Here is a 5862-nt window from a genome sequence, read left to right as displayed (position 1 = left end):
TGGGAAAAAATCATAGAGAGTAAGAAGTCTGTAGGACAGATAGACACACAGAAAGTAGGAAGGAGGGAAATTTAGTTTGAAGGGCTTTTAAGACAGCACAGAGAAAGAGAAGGAGCTTTATTCTTTTGGGATGTTGCTATGTAGGAAAGTCAGCTGGGAGCTTTCTCTACCTGTCTGAGCCAGCATCTGACTCCTGAGTCTTCATTGCTAAATTCAAATGATTGGGATTTTGTATTAAAACAACATCCTTGGTCTCCTTCAAATTCATGATTTCTTCTTTTTTTTTTTAAACCAATTGTTATGACATGCAATAATGCCTATACATACCTATTTACACATGTATATATACATGTATGTTTATATGTATGTAAATATGTATATATGTATATACACATATAAATATATATTTGTGTATGTGTATACACACACACACACACACACACATATATTCCTAAATGTAAACTGTTCAGTCTATATAATGCTACCTGTGTGTATGCTTTCAAGACTAACTGTTTGGCACTGGACAACCAATTGATCTGCTATTCCTTCCCTTGAGAAGACAACTACTTCTTTTACTCCCAGCTTTCCTCAGTTGCCTGTGGTTCTTTGTGTAAAGTTGAGGCCTTATGGCCTGTTGCTCTCCACTCAGAAGTAGTCTGGGATGTGGCTACTGGCTCCAGGAGAAAAAACAGAGGGACCCCAAGATCTGAAGTTCCATTTCTCTCAGGAATGGCTAGAGTGATTTAGGGCGCTAGACAAGGTTCCTGGTCTCACTGGGGGAGGTAAAAGTGAGTTTTTCACTGTGTGTTACAGTTTACTCTTTTAAATGAGCCTGCCAGTATCAGATGATACCGAAGTGTTTACAGCCCTTTGGCTAAGCCATTGTATTAAAGGCAGGGGTTTGGGCAAAAGCCTGTGCCTGGTCAGCTTATAGTCAAAACACAGCCCTGGCAAGGCTCAGGCCCAGCGGGCTAGAAAGTGGGTCTAGGTCGGGTGGGTGCTTGGCTGGAAGTCAACACCAAGCTCATAGAGATTGGGCAGGCTCCAGCAAGTCTGGCTTGTAGCTAAGCCCTGGGAGTTTAGCGGAAATCTCCAGGGAGGAGGGGAGCCCTCCCTTCCCCAGAATAAATGTTGAATCTCAGGTGGCCATGGTGGAAAGCTGATGGTATCATGTAGCATGCAGTACATTTATTTCATGTGAAATTAGGGATTTATAAACCTTGGCCAGTAGGAGGGGTCAAGGGTTAATGTGTTTGATTCAGTGGGGCTAGAGGTACTAAGGATATTTGATTTGCGTGTAGTGGCTCAGTATCTCATTTACATGCAGTAGCACAGTCCCATCACAAAAAGGAGAACATAGTACTTAATTATCCTGTAGGTGGGGGAAATTTTCCAGGTATAATTGAAGGTCATTGGTTGAAAACCAAGACAGCAAGATATCTTACTAGCATAGGATGGGTATCTCCAGGAATCCCCAGGTGCTTGCTAAGCTGGTTTCTTATCAGGAAAGGGATGGCCTGTGATCTTCCCTAAGGGCTATGTGATGATCCTTAGAGGTTTTAAGAGTTCAGGTAGAGAGGGATCCCTGCTGAGAAAGGGAGTCCACTATTATAGACTGAGCTCAGAGGCTATCAGGAAATGTCAGACTTTGATTTTATACATCAGAGTCCCACATGGCCTTTCCCCCACTCATTTTGGCATGTCTACTGGTGTATTCTTGTTCAGCTCATATTTGGGCAGTTATGCTGGTAAAACTTCATGGGTGTAGCTTCTGATATTACTAGGAGACATAATCTTGCAACAAACTCCCTGGTTTCTCTGTCTCTTAGAATTATCCTGCTCCCTCCTCATCTGCATTGTTCCCTAAGTCTAAGCTTCAGTGGCATTTTGTAGATGTATACATTGAGAGTGGGCTCTCCAGCTCTGCATTTTGATTGGTTGTGGTTTTCTGAAGTGGTCTCCATCTGTTGCAAAGAAAAGTTTCCTTGATGAGGATAAAGACTACACTTGTCTGTGGGTGTAAGGTCAAATGTTTATAGATTGTTGTTAGGGATCAGAAGCCACCATGCTAGCTTCCAAAGAGACGTTTCTGCCTTAATTGCTGTTCTATTGTGATGAGACACCATGACCAAGGCAACTTTTAAAGACAGCATTTAATTAGGGGTTTGCTTACACTTTCAGAGGTTTAGTCCATTTTCATTATGAAGAGGAACATGGCAGCACACACAGAGACATGGTGCTGGAGCAGTAGCTGACAGCTATATAAGGAAAGGGGGGAGGAAGAGAGACTGACTTTGGGGTTGACATGGGATTTTGAGATCTCAAAGCTCATCCTAGTGACATGTTGCCTAAGCACTTTACTCCTCCCAAATAATGTTACTCCCTGGTGATGAAACATTCAAATATTTGTGCCTATGGGGGTCTTCTTATTCAAATCATCACATTACACTCCCTGGCCCTCATAGGTTCATAGCCATATCATAATTAAAAAAAAAATGCATCCAGTCCAATTTCAAAAATTTCCATAGTTTGTCTCAACATTGCTTCAAAGTCCAAAGTTCAAAATCTCTTTTGAGACTCATGGCAATCTTTTAACTGTAACTCCCAGTAAAATCAAAATAAAAAAGATAATCACATACTTCCAACATACAATGACACATAATATACATTACTATCCCAAAAGAGAGAAAAGGGAGCATAGTGAGGAAATGTTGGATCAAAGCAAGATCAGAAGCCATCAGGGCAAACTCCAAATTCTGTTTCTCTATGTCTGATGCCAAAACACTCTTCAGATCTTCAACTTCTCTCAGCTTTATTGACTAGGACACACTTTTCTCTTGCTGGTTCCACACACAGCCTGCAGCTTTACTCAGCAGCTATCCCAGCTCTGGCACCTCCAACATCTAGGGGTTTCCAAGGCAATTCACATTTCTTTCTACATTCATAGTTTCACTCAGTGGCCTCTCTGGGTCTCTATGTACAAATCTGACACACATCTGATCTCCACGGCTCTCCTTAGTTGTGGAGGGAGATTCTACAACCTCTTTGCTGTGTCTTTGACTCTGAAGCCAGAACCCTGTGGCTGGAGCTGCCAAGTTCTACTGCTTGACGGGGCTGGAACTTGGTGCCCTTGTTCAATTACTTTTGCATCATCTTTCTGTTTTTGATGGCTTCCTTTGCTGCTTAAAATTTTCTTTAATTCTTTTCTACAAGTTAGAAGCTTAGCTAGGTGAGGTCTTGACTGACATCACTACTTCCTTTATTTCATTTAGCATCAGAATTATTATTTTCTTTTTTTTAAGCATTGATCTCCTTGAGCACTGGACTTAGCTCCATTATACTTCCGGGTGCTTTTTATTCTGCTCAAACTACATTTTACATCTTTCCTTGCTCAGCTTGCGCCTTTTCTTTATGGATCTACCTAGGACTGACCACTAATAGCCACATAACAGAGTCAATGTTAGGCTGTCTCAAAATCTTTTATGTCAGTGCCATTAATTCCAAACTCTTTAACTTAGGCACTTTTTTTTTTTTTTTTTTTTTTTTTGCACAAGGGCAAAAAGCAGCCATGTTCTTTGCCAAAATACCACAAGAAAAGTCTCTAAACCTCTTACAAATATTTTTTTCACCTAAAACCTTTGAACCAGGTCCATACATTCCACCCTATCCTCAGCATCACTCTCTTCCATACTGCTATTAGGAAGGCTCAGGAAGTCCCACTTAAAGTGCCCAAAGTCTTCTATATTCCTCCAACAAACAGCACAATCAGGCCTATTGTAGCAATATCCCATTCCCTGGTATCAGTTTCTGTCCTAGTCACTGTTCTATTGCTATCAAGAGACATCAAGACGAAGGTAACTTTTATATAAGAAAGCATTTAGTTGAGGGATTGTGTACACTTTCAGAGGTTTAGTCCATCTTAATCATGGCAGGGAGCTTAGCAACAGACATACAGAGCAGTAGCTGAGAGCTACATCCTGCTCTGTGGGCAGAATGGGAAAGAGAGAGAGAGAGAGAGAGAGAGAGAGAGAGACTCTGGGTTTTCATTGGCTTTAGAAATCTTAAGGCCCACCCCCAGTGACACACTTCCTCCAGCAAGGCCACACCTCCTAAGCCATTTAATCCTTTCCATCCTTTCTCTGAAGACTAATCTAAGAATTCAAATATATGAGTTTATGGAGACTATTCTTATTCAAACTACCACAACCACTAACAGTCCTATCCAGCTATGACACCTATGAACCATATCAACAACCAGCATGGGGCTATAACACTAACTATGAAGTAGTGGCATGTATACCTTGACAGTAACCAACAGCACTCTAATTGAACTTAAGACATGCTCAATAAGAAAAAAACAATACTGGAAATCTAGTAATTTCTCACTGCTCTCAGTAAAGTCACATTATTGGAGGAGAGTCTAATAAATTTTAAAAATTACCAACAATCTGAAATTCAGGTTTACCTGAGCATCCTATACTTTGTCTGGCAATATTGCCCTAAATGGATACATTTGTCATTCAAGTATACTCCCCAAAGTTTGGTGTATTCATTTAGTTGTGTTGTGCTGTCTCCTGACCCTGGACAAAAGCAAAGAGGTGAAGGAATCAAATTATTAATTGTCTCACTTTGCTAAGCACCTGCCATTTCCTCATTGCTTCACTCTCCAAGTGTGGCTGTGGCGAGCCACATGGCTTCTTAGACACATAACATCTCAAGCCTGATTTCAGACCTAAAAAGTGTTTCTATTAAAGTAATTGACACCTTTGGTCAGGCACCTGTAAGAAAGGAATAGTCTAACACTGTATTTTTTTTTCCAAAAATGGTAAATGATGCATTTAGAGTAGGGTTAGGTGGACAGAAAAACTGAGCATAAAGTGGGGATTTCTGAACTGTTCTCTTGCATCATCCTTGCATATTAGTTGCAATGCTGAGCTTATGTTACATTCTTATTAATGCAAGTCCATAGTTTTTACAAGGGTTGTGTTGTACTTCTCATTATTGGGTCAAACAATGGTTTCACTCTCTCCCAAATCCTCTCTGCTCCACTTAACTCTCCTTCCCTCTCCTGTTGCTCTGGTTTGTTAAAAACAAACAAACAAAAATAGCAAACAAAGAGAAAATGATCTTTCTTTAAGGACAATTGTGTTTTCAATGATGAAATGGATACAGAGAGTAAGTGATTTGCCCAAGGTTGCTAAGCTAACACATGTAGAGCTGAGTTTCCAACCCAAGTCTGTCTTTCTTCCCAAGCTGGGTTTTCTAAGATAGCCAGGCAAGGGGATGTTAATACTCTTAGAGGTTTAGGTGATGGCTTCTATTGTAGTCTCTGTTGGGACTTCAGGAATAAGGAACTGTTTGACCTACTGAGGCTTCCATGGAGGCCCAGCTCTTGAGCTGTACTGTAGTTGAACTTCCAAGGTAGATCTCTTCGTAAGTTGTTCTGTGCTTCGTTCAAGTAATTTACAGTTTACAAATGGGAAAACTGAGAAATGCTAACAGCCCTGAATGGGTTTCCTAATTATCCCTTAATCAACCGCTAATGGGCCTCAGTTGGTAGCCCTAGGCGTCTGCTAGAGATCCAGCTGGCTGAAGTTAAGGGAAAGCTGAAGTACTGCTGCCCTTACCAATGGGAAGAAGGAAGGCGTGGTGGAAAGTGTCTTTTCATTTTTCCTGCCCTGCCCTGCCCTTTCCTCCTAATGTTCCAGCACAGCCATGAGACATCTTGAGAGAAGCCAAGGTAGTCATAGCAGTAAGGTGCTAAACAAGGAATGAGCTGTTTATCGAGGAGAGAGAGTCAGCCAACAAATGACCACTGTAGGTTCACAAAGTGTCAGCGATTGTGTTGAGTCTTTTTTTTTT

The sequence above is a fragment of the Meriones unguiculatus genome, chromosome 12, assembly GCF_030254825.1.
Source record: "Meriones unguiculatus strain TT.TT164.6M chromosome 12, Bangor_MerUng_6.1, whole genome shotgun sequence".
Classification (NCBI taxonomy): domain Eukaryota; kingdom Metazoa; phylum Chordata; class Mammalia; order Rodentia; family Muridae; genus Meriones; species Meriones unguiculatus.
The sequence above is the reverse complement of the archived record's forward strand: the minus strand, read 5'-3'. Positions refer to the sequence as shown.